We start from the raw sequence: 24983 nt of genomic DNA on the forward strand, positions 1-24983 counted from the left end.
GTCTGGACACAGCTCTGCAGGAAAGAAACTACAGAAAAAGGGAAAGGTGCACACTGGTTCCAAAATGATAATAGCAGATGCTTAGCCCTGTCCATGTGCACACACCCCCAAGTCCCTGAGTGCACAGGAGCTCCGCAGCCCCCGCGCCAGCAGGACAGGGCAGAGCACGAGCGTGTCCACAGCCCCTCAGAGCTCTCTCAGGGCCAGGCGGACTCTGCTGGGAAGTGAGGGGAAGCCAGAAAAAAGAGAGGCCCCAATGAGTGAAGAAATGCTGAGGCATGTGGTGGGGTCAGGTGGGTCTGAGCACCAGTTACTGGGGGAGCCAAAGAAAGGGACTTGGGGATGTGTGGGGCACAAGTGCCAGGCTTGGGAGCCACCCGTCCTCAGGGAGATGGTAAAGATTCGGGAAGCGGACACAGGTGCCAACGAGCAGTGAGGTGATGAGGCGTGCTGCAGAGAGCAAGACAAGCTGAAGACAAACCTTGTTTTCCAAATGGGGAGCTCCACCAACACCTAGACCTCTGTACCTTCTAAAAAAAGAGAATATTGTGGGTTAGAAGCCATGTACCTCACTACATATGGAAAAGCAGGTGCTCCTGCCCTAAGAAACCCACAGAGGCCCCGAAGCCTTTCCCTTGTCTCCTGTGAGCCTCACACATGCTGGGCCAGAAACTAAGATGCACCAAGCTGAATAGAAAGGGGTGACAGCAGCCACACGAGCGATTTCTCTCCAAATCTGAACACACACAGCGTAATAGAAGCCTGAAGGAGGAGTCAGCCTGAATGAGTTATTCTCACATGAGCACAGGATGAGGACAACACATGCCAAGTCAGAATTTCAGAAACTGAGGAGAAAAATGAGTAAAACCTGGAAATGTGTGAAATGAGGGTTGGCTTAACATGAGGGGACATTGAAAGCAAAGACAAGAGCCATCCACCTAAGGGTGTAGACAAAATCACAAGTGCCCCAGAGGGGGTGCATTTGGTTTAAAACGTCATAAATAAGGAATAATGAGCAAAGTCACTTAAGTAGACAAGAACAGGAATGAAAATGAACAAGATAAAAGAGAAAATGTCATAGAAGTTAAAGATGAGCAACAAGAAAATGCAACATATGTCTAATTGGAGTTCCTCAAGGTGACACACAAAACAAATGCAGCAGAACGGGTATTTAAGGTGCAGCCAGGGGAGGGCGTCCTGCTGCCAGCACCTCTCTGTGCACCTGGGACCCTGACCCGAGGCCAGCTCAGGGCAGGTGTCCGTGAAGCCATTCCACTTCAAGGATGAAGCAAATCAAAGCAGAAACACAGAGCTTCCCTAAGCCTCAGGGCAGGAGGGCCAGGGGGTCTCAACTGTGAAAATAATCCGGATAGCATCAGAGGCCACAGCTGAACCTCATGTTTAGGAAAGACTGTAAGGCCGGCCGTGTGTGCTAAGGCGTTTGCACCAGCCAGGCCCTCGGAGGACCTTAGAAGACACCGTGCCGTGGGCCTCTGGGGGCACCCATTAGGGGAGAGGCTCCACAAGCTGAGGAGTAGCTGGGGGACATGCACTGAGGGGCTGATGGGACACGCTGAGTACAGGTGTCCATACACCTGAGACCACAAGCCATGTGGGGATGGTGACAAAATGGTGGTATGTGAATGTCTATGTTCTGGAAAAATAGAAATCATACAGTTAAGAAGAGACAAGGGAGAAACGAAAGGGGGTATGATCAATTCACTGATTGTCACCAAGGACGTCACCTGTAGAAGTGACCTGCCGAACGTAGAAGCCCGTGTAAGGCGAAGGGGCACCTTGGGCATTAAAAAGGATATGAGGCTAAGGGTTCTTTCAGAACAGAAGCACAGATTGTCCTAAATACCGAAATAGGTATATTTCAAATGAAAAGGAAAATTGGCCACATACAAAAAAGAAACCTGGTAAATACATCCTGAGATGCTGTTTGTGTTTCCGAGAAGCAATCCAACGTGTCAATCACTCGACAAATGCAATGGGGATTATTCCACCTACTAAAAGACTTCCAAATTGGCCGGGAGAAAAATATCCAGCTCTGTGTGGGACATAAACAACGCATATAATGCGATTCAGAAAGTCTACATCAGCCACCACGACAACAGAAACAACAGAACACGGAGGGAAAAGCACACAGGCAGATGGAAACGGGCAGGAACAGGAAAGGCAGTATCGTGACCCCGATATTTGCCCCCTGAGTGAGACTTCTCAAAGAACATTCTGGGATGTGAAGGCTGCTTCTGCAGGTGGAGAGGCTGCGGCCGTAAGTCCATCCACATCAGAGGGCAGGGCAGCCCCCTCACAGCGAGGACTCGAGCTGAGAAAGAGACAGGGAAACAAGTCACCGTGGGAGCGGGACAGCTCGCTCTCGGGGTCTGTGGACCGTCGTAACCCCCAAGGCAGGGTTCCTGAAGACGCACCACAATTTACAACCTGGTCACAGGACACGTCCTGCCCCTCGATGCTCCCGGACCATTGGTAACAATGGAGCAGACGCTGCATCACAGGGGAAGTGCCCGGTGGACGAACTAGGGGTGGTAGAAGGAGAGGAGGGCGGGGGGTGGGAGTGATCGGGTGACGGGCACTGGGGGTTATTCTGTATGTTGGTAAATTGAACACCAATAAAAAAAAATAAAATAAAATAAAGAACCACTTACTTGGCAAAAAAAAAAAAAAAAAAAAAAAAGTGCCTGGTGGGTCCTTCGGGGAAGGAGGGGTTCGCTGGTCATGGTTCAAACTACCAGGAGTTAACGATGCACTTGCCACACACGTCCTTCCTTCTGTATGCTTTATTACAGAGCTTTAATTCCTTTATTTGAGAGAGAGAGAGAGAGCAAGCGGGAGAAGCAGACCCGTGCTGAGGACAGCCCGACACAGGGCTCGCTCTCCTGACCCTGGGATCATGACCTGAGCCCACACCAAGAGTCGGATGCTTAACGGACTGAGCCCCCCAGGTTCCCTGTGTTCTTAAACTTTCCATAAGACATTTATTTGGGGAAGGGGAATACTATCCGAGACAGCAGAGCTTCTGAAAAATAAAGATAATAAAAATCACAGCGTGTCAGAATTTCTGGAACGCGGTGACAGCCGTGATCAGAAGGAAATTCACAGCCTTCAATGTGAATAATAAGAACAAAAATAAAGGAACTTCCCACCTTGAAATACCAGAAATAGAATGGAAAAGTTTAGCAAAAGAAGGAGATAATAAAGATAAAAGCACAAATTAATAAAGTAGAAAACAAAAACATGTAGAATTTATAAATAAAAATGCTTGTTCTCTGAGGAACGTAACGGAGATAGCTACCTGGTAACCAAGTGAAGCTATGGGAAGGAAGACAGGCGGAGCTCAGGCCCGGGCTCACAGGGGAGCCTGGTGTCCCTGCCGGGTGGGGCACCCTTCCTGACCCTTGTCTGCACCCACACACACGGCCCGCGCCAGCCCGCCCTGCCCCACGCTCTTCGGGCACCTCCTCGCAGGAATACAATGAAATGCTTCTGGTCCCTTGAGGTGGGCGGCCGGTTTGCTCTTCTGAACCGGCCAGATGTGGAGCTGCTGTCCCTTCTCCCCTGTCGCCCTTTGCTCTTGCACGCAGTGGCTGCAGGTGTGTGGCTCAGGTCATCAACACTACCAGGCCGTGGCCCCGGACTCAGTGTGCGCTCAGCATCCTGCACTCCCGACATATTTGCACACGTGGTGGGTGTGGTGGGTGGTGGCACACAGAAGAGAACGCATCTCAGCAGGTGCGTGTGGCCCACGGCAGGTGTGTGGGACATAGTATAATACCCAGTAAAATACAATTCCTGGACTTTGGTGAGGGGCTGGCTGAGGATGCCCTCGCACGCGCTGCGTTCCTATACTCCCCTTTCCAAGCTTATGGTATTTTTGAGGCTTTCACCTTCATCAAATATATGGAAATAACATGCACCAGGAGGGGTCATTTCTGTTGAAAGACTGTTTTACCTTTTAATATTTCCCTGAATTTTATGGAATCATAGAAATAGGCACAGCAATTATAACTAGTTGCCTGAGAACCCATTAAAAATCATCTTCCTACAAGGAAGCAATTAACCCACTTTACTGGAACATAACCTATGGAGTTTGAGGTGTGTTGCATTTGTCTGTGTTTCTGGCCACACATGGGCTTAGCACACCGAGAGAAGGGACTGCACATGGAGGAGACACAGACCTCCAGAAGTCAGGGGAAGATGGTCCAATCCCAGTCCCACCAGCAGCTGGTCTCAGCTCCCTGGGCCTCTGCTCTCCAGTGACAAAATAAAGGATCCAGCAAGATTTTATCCGTCAGTGTTTCCAGCTCTAATATTCTGCGCATCTTCAAATCTCAGGGCTGGGAAGGATTAGCGTAAAAGCTGCTGAATGACTTAAATAAACGATCCTGCTTTGTGGTTCCAAGCTCAGAGCAGGTGGGCTGGCCCGGAGCCCAGCTCCAGCCCGTGGAGGTGGCGACACGCAGTGTGTGCAGGACTCCTAGGTCTGCTGGAAATCTTCAGAGAGATTCAGAGACGGTGGGGTGACAGACCCTCGCCGATTGCCCAGGAGGTCCCTGGCCTTAGTGTTGCCAGACCCCAGTGTTGGGAGACGCCACAGCGCACAAGCATGGCCATTCCCTGGAGCTTGCCATGTGGCACACCTGGGTGTGACCTGGTTAGTTCCACTGGATGAGCATGTGTGAGCCCCACTGCACACCAAGCCCCCTGGAGGTGCATACATGTGGGGTCGCAGCCCTCGGGGGCTTTTAATCTGAGGCAGTCTTCATATTCCCAGACCCCCTGAGGAGCTCCCCTACTGAAGGATGTAACAGGCCAAGTGGGGCTGTGGACCCTCACGCTGTTTATGATGGGGGTGACATTTCCCTTGATGAGAAACAGCTGGAAAAGCACTGGGATGGCTAAGTCCTGTTTTTCCCGCCTTTAGCATGTATCCCACATTGTCATTTCTGCTGCAACCACTCAGGTACAATTTCTCCTGTCCCTGGGACTGGCCCTAAAAGCCCTGGGACCCTGTACTTGGTTTGTCCTCACTACGCAGCAGGAGTCACCAGGCCAGGTGGCATTCCTGAATATTCAGGAGAGCTGGGGGGTAACCCCTGTGTAAGGGTCACAGAAAAGAGGGGGAGGGAGAAGGCGAACAGCACTGAAATCTCCACAAAGCTCCAGCCAACCCTCCGGGGAGCTCTGGAGTGGGGGGACCCTCCGCGGCGGCTCAGTTGTGGGGCCGTCCTGGAGGGAGGTCTCATCTTGGGCAAGGCAGCTGTCTTCAGCCCAGGAAGACCCTAAATCAGGCTGATAACTCAGAGTCATTTGCTGGCAGTGCCAGCAGCCACGGGAAAAATCTGATTCTCAAGGGGGCTCTGGGTGGCACATCGTGTTGCTTCAAGAGTTGCTCTCTTGAAGCAGGAACCAGATCTTGTTTTAGGTTTAGAGCTCAAACTGCAGCCCACAGCCCACGAGGATCCCAGTGCTGTGGCCTCATCCAGTTCTACTCTGCACTAATTCTCCAGGCTCTGGCCATGTTGCTCACATTTGGGAAAATGCAGAACTTATTGTTGCCGTAGGACCTTCCTATTCGCTGTTCCCGGCATCAGGGATGCTGTCCCCTCACCTGTGTGCATGGCCAGTCCCATCTGCTCATCTCAGACGTGTCCCAAGCAGCCTGCCAGGAGGGTGTCCTCACGCACACTCCACCCCTGCCCCTGCCTTGCTGTGCTGGGCGCACTCACCGTCTGACATGACTTTGTGTTTATCGCAGGTGCAGCCAGGGTCCTGTTCTGGGTTTGTGTCCCACACGGGGACGTGACTCTACATTGTGACTGGAAGTCTGTCCGTTTCCGTGCTGTGCTCATCCGTGCTGAGCTGCAGGAGGCTCTCTGGAAGCATAAGTTGAGAGGAAGGGTTTGCTTAGTCATGTAACTAATGTGAAAACATCTTTGCAAAGCCTGCAGGGCCAATCGCAATTTCCTCGCCAGGAGCATTTGTCGCTGAGGGCTGGACTAGTGTGAACCACCTGGTGATACTGTCCAGACCCTATTCCAGGGGACCCTGTCTGTCACCAAGCCCTCGGCCCATTCACTATACTCTCATTTCTGCCCAAATAAGGATTTGTAAACAATGCTATTAACGGAGAAGCGCCCAAAGACCCGCAGGGCAATCAAAGCAGCACCAAATGTTCACGATGCCTTCCACCGTTTACAAAAGCCTTTAGAAGCAGAGCAAAATGCTCAGGCAGGGGTGACCAAACCATTCACAAGTGCTGAAACCAGAGGTCACAGCAGTGGGTACCCAGCACTAGGGGAGTCCACAGCTGAGGATCCAGCTTCAAATTCAAGGTGTTATCCCTACACTCAGAGGTGAATTACGCTTAGGGTTATTAATGATTAAAGTAGTTTTATGAGCCTAAATAATGGGATCTTCTGGGTGACTGGACCTTCCTCTAAGAGGGAAAGGTTGGGAAACACTCCAACCATGCTGAAGGGCTGGGGTTAGACCTGGCTCTCCCTGGGCCTCAGCCTTGTCCTCAACAGGCAGCACTGCTCTCCCCGCACATGTGTCCAAGGTCGCTCCCCATGGCAGGCACTGGGACACCTCTGCATTCTGGTGAGCCACCAACACGGAACTCTGCTCCTGAAGGATGGGTCTTCCCACAGCGGCCCACAGCGGCCTAGTGCCTGCACGTCTGGTCTTCCACATTTGTCTTCAGAAGTTTCTGGTCACGTCTTTCATACTCCTGTTTTCCATCTTTCCCCTCTGAATTGTGGCTGAAGAGCTGGAGGCTGTCCTCCACAGCCCTGCCTGCCTCAGTCTGCCACTTTTCAATGGCTCTGCTTCATTTCCGGTGGCACATCATGAGTTTTAGCCTCTACGTGAATTTTTCTTTGTTTCTCTTCATGATTTCTTGTTCCATTTCTGTGGATGCAGAACTTCTAAACTCTGATTGAGAAGCACATCATAAATATTCCAACATACTTTTTTTTTCCTTCAGGAAATATATTTTGGAGAAAGAAGTTTCCTGATTTTTCACAGTGTTCTTATCCTTAGTAGCTGTAGCGTCATTGGCTTGCTGTTGTGATTTAAAAAAATTTAAATCCTAAAAAAAAAAATAATAAAAATCAATCAATCAATCAATCAATCAATCAATCCTCCATGGTGCATCCACACAGAGGATGGAGAAAGCCATGCACATGGGTCTGTAGCCCCTAGAGCGTTGGTAAGAGTCTCTGCAGTTGGCATTATAGGCATTCACACTCCGTCTGACTCCTCTACCTCAAGCTGGAATCCCTGGAGATTTCCTGTGGAAGGAAGACCCCCCCACACAGCTGTCCTCATACCGGACCTCCCCCGATAAGTTCATGACATTGGTCATTCACATGAGCACCAGCATCGGGGAGGCACCCTTGAAAGCCCATCCTTGGCCACTATCTTGCTGAGGAGTTCCACATCCTTCTTCCAGGCTTTGAATCCACTTCCAGGGTAGCTCTTCCCCATGGGCTGCCTATGCATAAGGACCCTCACTCAGCAGCCTTCTGTCCAGAACCACCTACCACATGATAGACATGGTGCTCAAGGTTGAAGACTCCCAAGGTGGATCAGATACACCCTCTGGCCTTACGAGGGAGAGACATCTCTTCTAGTCTGTGCTCTCCATGCATTTCTGAAAAATCCCCTTTGTCTGAGGGTGAGGGACAAAGAACAACAAAGCCGCCAAGAGCGTAAGCCCTCCATGGCACTCCGCCACGTTCTGACTTGCCCTGTACCTGGTTATACTGCACAGAATTACCAGACCACATGGAGCCCGTTTCTGTTTCTACAAAAGCACCGCCTCCTCCCCAGCCTGTGCTGACTCACCTCCAGCCCCTCTCGATCCCACTTACGGACGTTCGCTAATGATATTCCATCACAGTGGAAATCAGATGAATGAACTCGGTGGGGGAATGGCTTTTCATCATCTTTCTTCTATTTTTTTTTTTAACAATAAAAGTAGGTACTTTTCACAGTAGAGTAAAATTTGAAAAGTGAGACCATCCAAAAGTGTGTAAATCCAAACCAGATGAGCATTTTCCCACCTCCTCGTCTTTGCTCATGATTCCCACAGATGGGAGATGTCGCATCAGGATTTTGAGACATTAATTCTAACTCAACTTTTTTCACGTTGAGAGAACATGGATTTTAGCTGCATGAGATTCTACTGAGCTTTGATTTTTAATGTGAGAATATTCTTGACAATAACTTGTTTCATCCAGATATTTGAGAATAGAAACCCACATCAAATGTATTGGCAAGACACTATGTTATAAGAAGGTATCAAAAAATAGAAGACGTTCTCAACCCAATACCAGCCCATTACAGTACAGACACTGAGCAAGAATTGCACAAAGTGGGTCTTTCAGGAAGAAGGGATTGTAAGCCTAGGTCCTGGGGGGAACGGGCATGTTTCTCATCCATCCCCCCCCCCCGGGCGGTCTGCAGGCAAAGCAGTAGTTTGGGAGGGTGTCTGACAGATGTGCATGGTGTGCAAGGTGAGCTCCTCATTTCAAGGACTTGGGTCCCTCCAGACCCAAGGGTGGATGAAACAGGTGAGCACAGCATGGATGTGGGTGAGAACCTTGGCACCAGGCAGCATTCGCTGTGTTGTTGGGGTCCATCCTGCTTGAGTTCCTCCTCTGGGTTCTCACATCCTCACCTCCTGGCTTTGGCAGGGTATTTGAACAAAGCATTTTCCCGCTAGTGACCCTTTTCAATGAAAGGGGATTTACTAAACTCCTTCTAACACCAGGAGTGAATTTCTGATAAATTCCAGAATTGATGTATACGACCATGTATACACCCAATGTTTTATTTATGTGCAAATACAAAAGACGGGACATGAGTCCCTCTGCATCCCCCACCTTGAAGATGAATGAAGGTGTATTTCGTTCATACCTCTAACTCTGCACGGCTTTTATTTCTATATTGTGGTATGATTTTTAAAAGATTTTATTTATTTATTTGAGAGAGAGAGAGGGAGAGAGAGAGAAAGAGAGCACAAGCCAGGGGAGCAGTAGACAGAGAGGGAGAAGTAGGCTCCCTGCTGAATGGGGAGCCTAATGTGGGCCTTGGTCCCAGGATCCTGAGATTGTGACCTGAGCCAAAGACACACCTCAAATGACTGAGCCACCCAGGCACCCCCATTGTGGTATGTTTTTAATAACTTTATCTCACCGTACATCTGCAGGGAAGGGGTTGGTATGAACTATTCCTGCAATTTGTCCTTAATACAAGCTATTAACAGACAGCCATGGAAACCAATGCCATGTGTCACCATGCAACAAAAGAGGCTTGCACAGCCCCTAAGCTCGGCCTCGCCAGGCTTCTGTCGTTCCGGTGGTGAAATGAGATCTACGCATCTGGCTTCTCCTTTCTCATCCCTCAGCTTCTATCTCCTTCCACACCCCAGGCATTGGGATGGGGCTGTGTGGAGCTGGAGAGAGTAAGCTGGCTCTTACTCTTCATTCTGGTGAGGGATGTAACAAAACAAAACAAAGATGAGAAGCTGAGCTATGCCAAGTACATATTCCATCCTCTGGGGTGCCCAAAAGATGGTCCTCTTTGGAAGGAAAGGAGATGCTGTCAGAAAATCAACTTTGAGCTGATGCTGGAACGTGTTACAGACTCATCCCCTGTGAAGCCCACCGAGCACTGTGGGCAGATCTCCAAAGGAACTCTGTTCTAACCCAGCAGAATCACATCTGCAGCAAGGAAAATCGGAGGAGATGTGTTTACATAGAAGATGCTGGAACACTCAAGATGGCAAATGCTGTAATGTTGAAAAGGGAAGACTCACTGCCAAACGCAATCAGTGGTATGAGGCCAATATCCATTCGGGGCACAGCTCTACAATAAAGTTTTTAAAAGTATAGGTTGTAATGTGCTATGAAAAAGGGATAAAATGCATTCACTAAGTATAAGTCAGACCAGACGTAACAGTTTTTTCTGGGAGGAAATAGCCACTGAAACCATGGATTCCCAGTGCAGACATGGGAATCCACTTCCCACATATTGGTCAGTTATCAGTCCCCCAGTATTACCAGAATTTTTCCCTCTGAAGAACAGATGAGGAGGAGCCAGGTTGTGTAACTAGGAAAGAGATAACTGAGAAAGCTCAAAGAGCTGATTTAAAAAAAAAAAAGGAAAACATTGCCATCGAGAGAAAAACATCGATTCACTCCTCAGAGCTCATTGACTAATCGGTGGAAATGACAGGGGAACAAATTTCCACCTAACTTAAGAAATAGCTTTCTGGCAAACAGCAGTTGTTTCTTGCTAACAAGGAGATTCCCACCATCACAGGAGATCAAGCAGAGGATGAAAGACCATTGCTTGTCACAGAACCAAATATTTAATGAAACATTGGCTTAACCTTGAAAAGTCCTTCCAAAACGAGATCTCAGACAAAGAGAAGCATCCAAAGAATTACTAAATGGCGGGGCGGGGGGGGGGGGCATTGAGGACTTCCTTGATTTTTCGAGGAGGAAGAGGTCCCAGACCCCTCCCCCTGGAAAAGAGTGTCAGAGGGACTCTCGGGGGTGAGAACTGAATTGGGCCAATGGTCCAGGGGATCAGAAGCAAACAGACTCTGGGCCCAGGCTCCTGCCCATACATTTGCTGGGGAGCAACCAGCAAATCTCTGAATCCAGGTCTGCTTTCATCTCTGTGTGGTGAGGATGCTGGGAATGAGACCCTCTCCCTGTGGATGCAAAACTCGGCAGAATGCCTGGCAATCAGTGAGCCGTTGTGGACAGGAAGGGCATTGGGGGTTTAGGGGTAGGCATGAGTGTGGATGAAAGAACTGAAGGAGTAAAGGTGTCTTCAGCTGCCAGGATCACAGAGAAGTCACAGTAAATGTAAATGGCACCTGGCAGGTGTGTGGATACCTGCTGTTCTTCATAGAAGAGAAGAGCCTGTGACCTGAGGCCGAGGGCCTGTCTTAGAAGCACTGAACTTCTGGCAACAACTGGCACTCACTTGAGTGACCTGAGCCTGCCTTGCTGGAAGCTTAAGATGGAACTCAGAAGAGTCATCCAAGGAGAGCAGAGTCCAGGCCAGAACCCCAGGGACAGCCACAGGAGTGACTCTTGTCCTCCAGCCTGCTGGGGATAGGACCGGCCTTCCTTCTGATCAAGGGTAGAAGTTCCTCCCTGGATTTGCTCTGCCCCCAGCAGGCCATGAGGTCAGACCTGACGATCCACGCAGCTCTGCCCAGCTGCTCCCAGAATCTGCAGGGCCCACAATGCCTGGGCCTTGCCCTTGCATCATGCCAGATAACCTTTCCCCACCTGCTCCCTGGGCTGCACAGGCTATAGTGGGTGCTAGCTGGGAATGACCTTGGACGTCGCTGGGAAAGGCAAGGCCTCATCACTGCACATCCACTCCATGAGACCGGGTTCCTACAAAAGTGGCAGTTGAATCAGGTCAATGAGCTGTTGGCCTATAAAGCTCTCCCAGACCCGCTTCCCCAGCCAGTGTCCTTCAGACGGTAGGAGTGAGTGGCAATCCCTCCATTCTTGACTCTCCGTCACTCTGGATTCTGGATGTTTACAGAACTGCTAAATCCTACGATGTCTTGAATCCTGGACCTTTCTTCTTTACATTGACAAGCTACATCTATTCATTTGTTCATTAACTCATTTATCCTTCTCCTCAATTTTTTTAATAGCATTTAACACCTGCCATCTTACTACTTTACTCACTGGTCCTTACTCTTTGCTTACAGTCATCCAGACGCTTTCCCAGGGCAGGATCTCCATTTATTTTTCAAGGGCAGTCTTCCCAGTGCCAAGTGCAGGGAATGGAACACGGTAGGTGCTCAGTAAATCAACAAATGAACAACAGATTCATTGAAAAGCAAAGTGTGTAAAAGAGGGTATGGCATAGTACCAGTTGCATTGAAAGAGGGTGATATTTTCATTTTTTTTCATATTTTTATATATGCATAATGCCTCTGGAAACATTCTGGAGAATCATCAGTGGTGGGTGTTGGGGGGACCTGAGTGGGAGACCTGGTCCTTGGAGACAGGGTGGGAGAGAGGCTTCTCCTTACTGCATAGCCTTCTGTGATTTCATTTTTCAATCACAATGAGTCTATTTACCTAGCCACAAAATTACGTATATTTTAAAAAGGAAAAAATAAGGCCTGTTTTGGAAAAAATACGTGGTTACTGATTAATGAACTATCAGTTGCTTGAATGCAGAGCATTTTGCAACAATAATGATGCTGACCATTATCCTAATGGCCCTGCTTCTATCAACAAATAGCCTATTAACTTTTTGAGGACAGGGATCCAGCCCAGAATCTATTTCTCACAGGGCCTAGCATCAAGCCCAGGCTTCTGAAACATTTGTGCTGGTAGTGATTATGACGGCACAAAACCAATTTGTATGAAGAAGCATACGACCTCTTACTAGAATGTCACTCTTGGGCTCCAAGCCACAGAACGGTGCTTTGGGTAACAGGCCAGCTGCTCTGGGACAAGCCCACGCATAGAGAGCCATGGGCCTCTGGCTCGCCATCCAGGGGCCTCACATCTGCTCTAAGGCTGGGATGCAACTGGCTGTCAACGGCGGGATCCACAGAGGGTACTGTAACAGAATTCCAGCCACTCCGAGGCATGACCAGTTACAGCCTCCAAATAAAACCAAACCTGGATCAAAATTTATTTTATGTCAAAATTTTATCATAGTTATAAACCCTATCGGGCTTGAAAACCCTGTGACATTAAATTTATCCACACTGCAAGACAGAACATGAAGAAAGGGGTGAGTCACATTTGCTAGTTTTATTTTATCACTGGTACACTGAGAAATTAAACAGCCCTTGTTTCCTAAATATGTCAGAATACATATTTAATTTTGTCCTCTCGCTTGGGCCCACCAGGACAGCGAACAGAAATATTTTTTTCTGGAGCATTTTGAGTCACCATTCAATGGCCTAAACTTTTTCATGGTTTGGATGTTATTTTTAAACCTGAATCAAAATTAAGAGGCTACTGATAAATGGTCTATGTTTAGGGGGTTCTAACCCCTGGATACAGACGGAGCTTTTTAACACTGATGGCTCCTTCCCCTCCCTGGGCAACAGGAACCAAACCTCCCTGATGGGCACCAATCATGGGGGTTCAAACACGATTTCCCAAGTGATCCTGCTGCACAGAGCATCTGCCACAACCATGGACCTAAGCCAGTGCTTCTTGCAGAAAATGGGCACATAAGTTATGTAGGGACCTGGTTATAGGGCATGTCCTGGGTCAGTAAGTCTGGTGGGGCTTGAGAGTCTGCATTTCTCCCTGGCCTCCAGGTGATGCCTCTGTCTCCTCCAGCAGGAGACACTGAGCAGCTCGAGAGGCCTCCACACTGATGCAGGGGCTCATCATACTTCCCGAGGGCATTGGCGGCCACGCATGACCTGCCCTGAGTCCTCCTTTCTCTCCGTGGCCACAGCATCCTCGTTAAGAAAACGAGGCTCTGTAGGGCCCCCAGGTCCCTATGTGAGTGCATGTAGTGCATGTTTCAGTGACTTTGGGATCTTATATGTAACCAGTACACACCAACTGGAAAAGCTGAAAGACTGAGGTTGAACAAAATATGTAATAATGATGGCTAGGACCCCGAATCAAGTTGGACAAGTGGATCCCCCACCACCACCCTGGGCTTCATGGTCGGCACCAGGCTTTTCACTGGGACTCCCACATCCTGCACAGGGGACTCCCTCCGGGTGACGAGCAGCTGGGACACCAGCTTGAGTACTGCTAAGACAGGGCACGTCTTAGAACACTTGGGCCGACACATAATCACAGGATATTTAACAACTCAGAGGTGCTGAGATAAGTGGTAGCCGTGAAGCCAATCCAACTCTTGTTGCAAGGGCAGGGCTGGCCGGATAAGCACTATGTGGAGGAAACCATGTGTGCTCCAGTCTTAGCCCACCTGCAATCTTTGCAAACCTCACCAAGTATTTGGAAAACCAGCAAGCACTTGATTAAATAATCTTGAGAACTTATCAGCAAAATGGAGGGAGAGTAAGATGCGAACCCCAAGCACATCAACTGTGTTCTCTGTGGCAGCAGGGGTGAGAAAGCCCAGCGTTTTGGCCAGAGACAGATAAGCATGTGGCTGGGGAGGATGGGGGAGCACCCAGGGCCCCCGCCCTGGGCCTCCCTGCTGCTCACCGCCACCACCACTCCTCCGTGCCACTGCGCTAGCCTCCGGGTGGCCACAGCCTTGCAGCATCTCAGTGACAGCTTTAAGGTCACAGAGGAGCTTCCTCTTGCAGGAACCGTCCTCTGATGAGCCAGTACCACCATGTGAGTTTCCAGGGAAGAGAGAGATATGAAAGATAAGGTCTTAAAAAGAGTGCCAACTACTATGAAAGCTCATTATTGTTTCATGGAAAATGTTCACCTCTTATTTCAGCGTTGTCAAGTGATTAATAGCAGTAAAATAAAATAAATAATGAGACATGAAAATGAATCTCTTACGCCCACATCACCAACACGACTATCTGAGAAGTGCATCTCTTCACTCCTGTCTTCTTGGCAAGAGGCCCTGGAGGGCGGTGGGGTTTCTGCTCTGCTTCCACTGCCTGGGCTGGGCCTGTGGCCTGGGCTGGGCTAAGGCAGGACAGACTGCTTTCTGCCTCTTCCTGGAGAAAAGAGAGCTTTCCCAAGGGCAATGGCACAGGAAAGTCGTGAAAGGTGACAAGGATTTTTCCAGGCATAGAGAAGAGTAAACTCATTTCCAATTTGGAGCTGTCATCTGAGGAAGAATCTAGAACAGTGTCAACATAGAGTAGGTCCTCAGTCAGTGGTTGGGGCAAAAGAGTAATTATCATCTGGAAAATAATTTGAAGTGTGAATCATGAGCTTTTGATCAAAAAAGTCTATCCACGGGAGGGGGAAATTCCTAAAAGTCAAAGTGTTTGATTCACCGAGAAGTTTATAAGAGTCTTATTTACAAAGCTAAGAATTAAAAATAAATAGTTGACAACATATAATGGAAAACACATTCCAGGTATGATCTTTAATAATGTTGTTTATTGAACATTTCTTATTTTCTGTTGATGGGACTGTGCATTGTGAAAAAAAAATCAGGAGGGTAATTTGGCAACCAGCATCAAAGAACTTATGTTCAAAAGCATTTCACTCTTAGGAGTCTATCTTAAATATGTAATCAGATAGGGACTTAGCACAATCTGTGCGAGTGTGCTGACTACAGAATTATTGATAATGCCAACCTTGGCAGAAACTGATGCGCCAGGTGGGTCAGAGGAGCAGCAAGTTGCGTGGTGAAATTAGGGGCTGTGGAGGCAGGCAGCCCTCCGACGGGCTTTGAGACCCATTCTATTTGAGGAGCATATGGCTCTGTGCTTCTTGTTCCTCTTCCGTGCAACGGGGTTAACGGCAGGTCCTAGTTTGCGGTACTGTTATGAGGTTGAATAGGGCCATGCATGGAAAGTGCTTAGCAAGTGCCTGCCCAAGGGGGGCCTTATGATAGGCTCTTTCCCATCCACAGGAGACAGACAAGGGGTGAGATCAGGCTCATTTTAAAAGAGAATGTACCTTGCTAAGAGGACCCCGCAGGATATGGGCCGAGGAAATAGCTTCTCCTCTCATTCCAAGGCAGACACCAGGCTTACACTTTGCAAATGGTACCCCGGGCAATCTTTACAAGAGTTCCTTCACATAGGACTCCATTTCCAGATGAAGACTCTGACATCAGGAGGAGTTAAACAGCTCCCTGCGTTCACACAGGTGATGATAAGAGCTGGGGTCTGCATCCAGTTCAGGCTGAATCCAGTTCAGTTCAACAAGTATTTACTGAGAAACTGCTTCATGCCAAAGGATACTACAAACCCTTGAGAGGCATGAATGCGCCCAATCCTCTAGAGTGCTTATCTCTAGCAGGAGAAGACAGACAATGAACAACAAGCACATTAAATATGCAAATTATAAATTGTGTTAGAAGGTGACAAATCCTGGGTGGGAGAAAAACAGAGCAAGAGAGAGAGAGAGGTTAAGTAGGAGCACAAAGGTAGGCCTCACGGAGGAGCTGACATTTGAAAACCACTTGATGGTGATGTGAAGTGAGCCAAGAAATGCAAAGGGGAAGGTTATCCCAGGCAGAGGGATGCCCCAAGCAAAGGCTGAAGCTGGAGTGAGCCTGGTTTGTTTGAGAAAAAGCAGGTCAGTGTGGCCAGAGCCGCATGAGAAATGAGGAGAGCAGTACAGGGGGCAGCAGGGGAGTCACAGATGGCTCAAGGACCTTGTAGATGTTTGCAGACTTTGAGTTTAACTATGAATAAAGTGGGAGCTCTTATAGGGTTTAAGGCACCTTAGTGACATGGTTCAATTGCACTCCTGGGGATTTACCCCAAAGATACATATACAGTGAAAAGCCAGGACACCTGCACCCAATGTTTATAGCAGCAACATCCACTATAGCCAAGCTGTGGAAGGAGCCTCAGTGTCCATCGACAGATGATGGATCAAGAAGCTGTGGTCTATGTGGACAGTGCGATATTCCTCAGCCATTAGACACGACGAATACCCACCATTTGCTTTGACGTGGATGGAACTGGAGGGTATTATGCTGAGTGAAGTAAGTCAGTCGGAGAAGGACAATCATCACGTGGTTTCACTCGTATGGGGAATATAAGAAATAGTGAAAGGGATTATAAGGGAAAGGAGAGAAAATGCATGGAGAAAACCAGACAGGGAGACAAAGCATGATTGCCCCATAACTCTGGGAAACGAACAAAGGGCTGCAGAAGGGGAGGTGGGTGGGGGGTGGGGGTGACTGGGTGACGGGCACTGAGGAAGGCATTTGATGGGATGAGCACTGGGTGTTATGCTATATGTCGGCAAATCAAACTAATAAAAACAAAACAAAACAGAATAAAAATATCTTTCTGGCTCCTGTATGGAGAATAAATCACAGAGGAGCAAGGGGGGGCAATAGGGGTAGTAAGAAGGGACAGCTTTTTTATATGTTTTGAAGGGAGAGCAAGTATAGTTTGCTGACGGGTTAGATGTGGGTGTGGGAGAAAGCAAAGAGTCAAAAATGACTGCTGGGTTTTGTCCAGAGCAAGTGGAAGGGAGAGTGCGGCTGGGCTGAGTTCGAGCTGCCTTGTCAGACACCTGAGTGGAAATGTTCAATGGATCCTTGGGTGTATGAGTTGGAAGGAGTGTAGATGGAGGTCTGAAGACTGTGCCCTGGTGCGCTCTGGCCTCCAGAGGTCAGGGACAAGAAGAGAAACCAGCAAAGGACACTGAGAGGAAGGAGCAAGGGGGGGAATCCAAGCAGAAAGACCGGGTAGCATTAGCTGGGGTGCAAGCCAGGCGCCTTTCCCGCGCTGTCCTGCCCTCTGCCCACCTCTGCTCAACCACGCTGGAGATGGGCTGGGGAATCTGCTCACCCGGCCCCCAGGGGGACGAGACAAAGTGGGGAGGCGAGTGGCAAGGCACCGCGTCTGCCGGAGTAATACGACACTAAGGCTTCCTGAATAATTGTGAAGCCCGACATCTCGGTGGAGGATAATTTGAAATGTATCAAAACTTCCTTTTTTTACAGGGAGAAAAAAAGAATCTTTAAATCCCTTAGAAGAAAGTTTTGCCAGTGGCAAAGACCATTATATAAATGTTCACTCTGCCAGAAATTTAGATTGTTCTAGATGTGAAATGCAATTTATCAGCTTCAGTGTTTTCGTATCCAAGACAACAGCTTCCAATACAGGAGAGGAAAACATCAAGGCGACATTACCAAGGCAATGTGCTCATTAAAGGAAGCTATAAAAGTGAATAAGTAAATAACTATGATTAGCTTACAAGTCTCTCTATCCTTATCCCCAGCACAGGAAATGCACTTAGGCATGGTAAAGAGGTTGAATAATAATAATAAAAAAAAAAATCTTAGTCAATGTCCATAAAATAACATGCTTGCCTTTTTATTGCAATTGCATTGAATCTATAGACCCAGTTGGAAGAACTGACATCTTAACAGTATCGAATCTTCCCCTCTATAAACATGGAATCTCTTCTACTTATTTAGTTCTCTGATTTTGTTCATCACATTCATAATTTTCGTCATGAAACTGTAGTACACGTTTTGTTAGATTTATACCTAAGTATTTTATTTATTTATTTATTTATTTATTTATTTATTTTAAAGATGTTATTTCTTTATTCCTGAGAGACACAGAAAGAGAGAGAGGCAGAGACACAGGCAGAGGGAGAAGCAGGCTCCATGCAGGGAGCCTGATGTGAGACTTGATCCCGGGACTCCAGGATCATGCCCCGGGCCAAAGGCAGGCACTAAACTGCTGAGCCACCCAGGGATCCCCCAGTATTTCATTTTTTAAAGTGCTAATGTAAATATTGTGGTTTGAATTTCAAATTCCACGTCTTCATTGGTGATATATAGGAAAGCAATTGAATCTTGTATGTTAACCTCATAACCTGAAAACTTGCTATAGTTGGTTATTAGTTCCAGGAGGGTTTTTGTTGTTGTATTGTTAATTATTTCAGATTATGTATGTGGATGATCATGTCATCTACAAAAAAAAAAAAGACAATTTTATGTCTTTATTCACAATGTATATATTCTTCATTTCCTTTTCTTGCCTTATTGCATTAGCAAATACTTCTAGTATAAGGTTGAAAAGCAGAGGGGATAGAGATTGTTTCTGTTCTAAGTGGGAGAAGTTTGAGTTCCTCACAGTTAAGTATGGTGGTAACTGTAGGTTCTTTTAGATATTTTTAATCAAGTTTAGAAAATTCCCCTCTATTCCTAATTTACTAAGAGATTTAATCATGAATGTATGTTAGATTTCATGAAATTCTTTCTCTGCATTTGATAGGATCATGAGCTCTTTCTTTCTTTCTTTCTTTCTTTCTTTCTTTCTTTCTTTCTTTCTTTTTCTTTCTTTCTTTCTTCTTTCTTTTCTTGTCTCTTAATGGAATAGGTTACTTTTACATGATTTCTCTGTATTGACTCACACTGTCATACCTGTGCTAAATCACACCTGGTCATGGTGTATAATTATATTCATACATTGTCAGATTTGATTTGCTAACATTTTTGAAGTTTTGTGTCTATGTTAATTAGAGATTCTGGTCTGTCATTTTCTTGTAATGTTTTTGATTTTGGTATAAGAACAGGAGTTAGGTAGAAATCCCTGAAACACAATGTAAAGAACTGGTATAATTTCTTCCTTAAATTTTTGGTAGGATTTACTAGTGAACCCACCTGGGCTGGAAGCTTTCTGCTTTAGAATGTCATTAAGTATTGGTTCAATTTCTTTGATAGATATAGGCACATTTAGATCATCTATTTCTTTTAGAAACTCTTTTTTCTTAATTTTGGCAGATTGTGTTTCTCAAGAAGCTGCTTCATTTCAAGTAGCTTATCAAATTTGTGGGCACAGAACTTTTTATAATATCCCTGCATTATCCTTTTGATTTCCATGGGCTCTGTAGTGATGTCTTCTCTTTTATTTTTGATAATAGTGATTTATGGTCTCTTTCTCTTTTGTCTTAGTCTGGCTAGAGGCTTATTGATCGTATTGATCTCTTCAATAAACCATGTCTGGTTCAGATGTTTACTCTGACTCTTCAAATTGTGTTTTTGCTTTCTCGTGGGCCTTGTAATTTTTCTTGATAGCAGAACATGATGTACTGGGTACAAGGAACTGCTACAAAGAGGTCATTAAAGATGTGGTGGTGAGACCAGTGGGAGAGAAGTGTTCCATATCACTGTGATTAGGTCTCAGGATTTTAGTGAGTCTCTGCTTCTGGGCAGAGATCTTCACAAGTATTTCTTATTTTTTTCTTTTGGGACAAGTTGGCTAGAGTGGGCTGGACTTGGTGATTTCCCTTCCCTAGTTAGCTAGTTTCTCCTGAGGGCAGGGCTCCTGAGAACAGAGTGCTCTCACATTTCGGAATGGTTCATTTTCTCCTCCAGATGCTGGAAGCCTGAGGGGATTTTCTCTGGTATTTACTGTCAGAATCTGGTGGAGCTCCTGCAGGTAAATTTCACAATATGCGGGGGCCCTCCTAGGACTGGGTCCCCCCAGAGCTCTTCTCTTACAGAGTTGTCTGCGCTGCCTCTAGCAATTAATCAGTTATAGTAATTTCATGTAATTTGGAAGTTATTTTTCTATAATTACTACATATTTCTTTCTACTACCTTGAAAAATGTTACAAACACAAATGAAGCTGAAAGTGCTTCTGTGGCATGTGGATCAGTGTATCCTCAGTTGAAGGCATGGCAGCATTTTGTTGGGGCTCAAACTTCTTTCAGGGAACTGAAGATCCGTGTCTGACATTCCAGACCAGTCAGGACAGAAGCGGGACCACGCCCTGGGCCGTGGGATGAAAATACAGTGAGATTTAGCCACATGAGCTGGCCTGGGCACAACGCAGTGGAGCTACAGGAAGTTAGGAAGCAGCAGCTCCTCCAGGGCCATTTTTGGCACCAGTGGATGGCGGTGGGGGTGGGAGGTGATAGCTCTGAGGATTTGGGGGAGATGAACATGGGAGGAAAGGAGACAGTCCTCCCAGGAGGATTCCTCAGCAAGGCTCACTCCCTCCTTCACTACAGAGGTCCTGGGCTTTGGAATTTCAAAGTAAAATCCAGTTAAAGGAGAACAGTGAGGACCCACATATTCCTAATGCTTTTGTTAAGTTTTACTGGGAGATAGCATTACAAGATGCCGTGTTATTCTAGAAAAATTTAAATGCACCATAAAATATATCATCACACAATGCCATTTTATGTATCGGTTTCTTGAAATAAGTTTGTCAGGATCTATTTTGGACAAGGAAGCCAGAATGAAGCTCAAATATCTGATTTCTTGGGCATGTCTGGTGGTTGATGTCAGAAATACAGCATTAGATCAGTTTGTGGAGATGAGTGGAACATCTTTAATCTCATGAATGTGTTTTCACTCACTTTGGAACATACTGATGACCAGGAGATGCCGGGAAACCATAGCATCCAGGCCTCAGGTAGAAAGTGTAAGGGGGGTCTACTCTCCCATCCCACTGCCCCTTATGGGGCCAGGAACAAGGCCAGGCTTGATCAGCAGCTTGCACATCTGGGTAGTGAGGGCCCTGGAGGAGGCAATGGGACCCACATCTCGTAGACTGTCCCTCTCACTGCCCTACGTGCTCTGGCCCTGGTCATCTTCTATGGAATAGTCTAGATGCATCTGACAAGCACAACCCAGATCAGAGAAACAATAGAGCCAGCTTTGCCCCTCCACTATCAGAGCCCCCCAATTCCGTGTGGATTTCTTTTATAGTTTTAAGCCTGATCTTGAGTGAAGCAACTCTTACACCCTTGCTGGGCATGAACCTGTCACCTTTGTGTACGTCACGGCACCTAGAACAGAAGTTCTGGACATAAACGTTGTTCAAAAGGAATTTATGGAATGAATGGAAGAGGTGAGGCTGTGGCTGGCAGCTTCAGCCCCTGACCAGACCACCGGGAAGGACATTAACCCAGTGTCCTAGCGTCAGCACCCACAGCTGGTGTCAGAGTATAAAGACAGAGAAGGCAGATAGTGAGAAGTGGTCTATGGACCCGCCCCGGGGCCACGGAGGTGGAAAACTGATCCGAGGCCAACCGGGTAAGACACCTGCCCAGGCGGCAGGTGGCCGTACTCCCATCGCCCCACAGAGCCATCAAGGCAGCTCCTCTTCCCAGAAGGGACCTCTTAGCAGTTCGCTATCCGTGCTGAATACAGGCCGAGTCTCCACCACGTGTCAGAGGTGAAGTTCCATGGGCTAGCCTGATGCTCCCCGGACGTGCTTCCCTAACTTCTGCAGCCCCCATCCAAACAACGGAGGAAACAACACACGGCCTCATAAATAAATCAGTTGGAAGAATTACAAACACTGTTCTGTATTCAAAGAGCCTTCTGCAACTTTTAAAAATAGACTGCTCCCTGCAATCAGGGCAATGACTATCTTACAGAAGGTGAGCCGCTGCAGGCCCATCGATCCAGGGACAGCTAAGCACGCCACGGCGCGTCTCCCTCTCAGCACAGCTTTTCGTCCCTCCGTGAGGTCGCTAACTAGGTTCTAGAGCCACCCATCACCCCCCCCAACCCGCTCGCCCGCTGGATCGGGAAGCCGGGAGCTTGGAATGGTCGACAGCAGCCCTGCCAAGGGGCTCATCGTCTTTCCCGGGCCGCGTTCTGGGGACGCTCTCCGGTGCACCCGTCCAGGCCCACGGTAAATGGGCGCTTAGTAATTTTCTTTGCAAAGATGGATGGAGCGGATGCTCTTAGGGTCACTGGGGCGGCTCCCTGTGAACGGTGCTCCGTGAACCCGCCGTGTGGGAGACAGGAACGAAGGACGGTGACGGCAGCTAATCCCTAATTAGACTAGAGAAGGAGAGCTGCCGTTATCCTCATAGTTATTGAACAGTGCTTCATGTACCACACACACACACACACACACACACACACACACACGCGCGCGCACACACACGCTTCTCAGGAAGCCGAGGACTCACGGAACCCACAGTCCACTTTCCCAAGGACCGGTGGTAGTTGTGACTCAGAAGGCTGTACAGGGCAGCAGGTGTGGTGTCGGCGGGGAAGTCTCGCAGGGACACTGGCTCCACCTGAACCCCCCCCACCCCCCCCGCTGCGTGACGCAACACGTGGGCAGCTGTGCTTGGCCAACCTGGCTCCTGCTGCCTAGGGCAGAGTTCGCTTCTGGAAATGTCCACGGCCCCGTGGGCTCAGGCCAGACCCTGTTCCTGGGTCAGGCTTCTGACCCCTTACTGATGGTCCAGCCGACGTGGGAAACAAGGCAGAGGGACACAGAGATGCAACTCCACGTCCTTACGACGCGCAGCCCAGGCGGGCACCAGAGGGCGGAGGGGGGATCCTGGGAAGCTCCCAGCGTCCTAACGCAGGTGCCTCGCTGGGCAGACGGGCCGACTTGGCTGGACAACGGCCGGCCCGGGTCCCGTGGGCCTCCTGCAGCTCAGGGACGTCCTGCCGGGACGCCGCCCACCCCAAGGCCGTGACCGGCCGCTCCTCCCAATCCCGGCGGCTCCCCCGGCCCAGGGGTCCCACCTCCCGCTTTACAAAAACCACCTTGTGCACCGAGAAGTCTCCAGAACTCTTCCGCGCCGCCGGCCCCCGGGCCCCAGTGACCTCGCCGACGATCCAAGGCTACATCCCGGCGAGCCTCCAAGCCCAGCAGCTGCGGCTTCCTTCCCTTGCCCCCCCCTCCAGGCGGCCCGATCCCGCCTCCCCCACGGTTCCTCATCACAGTGCTCACACCAGCCCCGCCACCACCCACCACATTACTCGGGACCCGAACGTTGGGGCGTCCTTTGGCTGCTCCCCGTCCAACAGGCCGGCAAAGTTGATCAGTTGCCCCATCCTGCCAAGGGTCAGTCCAAACCGTGCCCCGTTGCAGCCCGGCCCCGTACAGACCGCGGGCCTCCCCCGCAGCAGCGTGATCACACAGAGAACCAATCTCCTCACGTCGTCTTTCCTTCACCGGATTCTCTTTACACATCATGAGACAAAGCAAAGCTCCTTACACGGGCTGCAGGGCCGTGGTCACCACGATGCTTGACGTCCGTGGGGTGCAGCATCCGGTACTCAGGCGCGGCTGACGCTGAGAAGCACCACCCCGTTTAATCCGCGGGACCGTCTAATGAGACGGGGGTCGGTGATGTCGGCGTTTGCAGGTCGGGAGCCTAAGAATTGGGACGATCCACACGATCCCTGCTCTGACCTTGGACCAGAGAACCCAGGCTTCCTGGTCCAGCCTCGTGGAGGACACGTTGCCGTGAACCACCTCGTGCCTGTGTCACAGCCGCCCCACAGCTGGCCATGCTCCTTCTGGCCTCCGGACCCTTTGGTCTTGAACTCTGTCCCCTTTGTTTGCTTGGAGAACTTGTATCTATCCATTTGCTCCTGGCTCAGTGGCATCCCCTCCTCCAGGAGGCCCTCCCGGATCCTCTGGGGTGCTTCAGGAGCACCACCCGGCCCTTGCCATCGTACGATGGGTCACTGCACAGCAGCATGCGTCCGTTTCTGTAAATGCCAGAGGCCCAGCAGGCGAGGACTGTCTCATTCGCTCACTGCCATCTTGGCCGACCAGGCAAATGGTCGTGACAACACTCGGGTCCTCAGTTCGGTTTGTCATGAAAAACCAAATGCACATGAGAGGGGGCTGCAGGAGGAGGCGAGCATGCAAGAGGGGCCGATCCAGACACGCCCCACCTCCTACAGCATTTCACCAGCGTGGGGAGGTGCGCCCACCATTAGGGCCTCAGGCACGTCTCCCCGGTGGCAAAACTGGGTAGGCCTGGCCACCTGCGTGTGCTCCCCATCACGTGGGGAAGTGCCCAGCGGAGCGACGGGCAGACGCTGTCCCTTCCCGTCAAACCCTTGGGTGCGTACAGGATTTGAGCACATCACTGTGCCCGTGGCCCCAGGAGGCGTCCAAGGTTGTTTCTGGGGCTCCTCCTTGACATGCTCCCCACAACCTAAGGCCGTGTGTGGGGGGCGGGGGGACGGCGATGCTCAGGTGCGCCAGCTTCCCAGAGGTGTTCGGGGACCTCACTTATTGCACCCACGTCGTGGTGCTCCCATGTGGTTTCCGGGCAGCTCTGTCTGATCTGAGCTTCCTCTTCCCCAGATGAGGCCCCCCTGGACCCTCTTCTCTGAGGACGTTCACATGGAAAAGGCCCGGGCCCTAAGGGACCTGCACAGCCTGCTATTTGTAGGGAAATGATGAAGCACTGAAGGATCAGTTTTCAAATATTTCATGGAGGAGGGCAGCGTGTCGATGGGCCTGGACAGCGGCTGGCGGCGGCATGTGGTTTTGTCGTGGCCCTTATGGCTCCTCTCCACGTTGCTCAGCACCTGTGACTCCGACTCCGCATTGCTC

Source organism: Canis lupus, chromosome 28 (assembly GCF_003254725.2).
Source record: "Canis lupus dingo isolate Sandy chromosome 28, ASM325472v2, whole genome shotgun sequence".
NCBI lineage: Eukaryota > Metazoa > Chordata > Mammalia > Carnivora > Canidae > Canis > Canis lupus.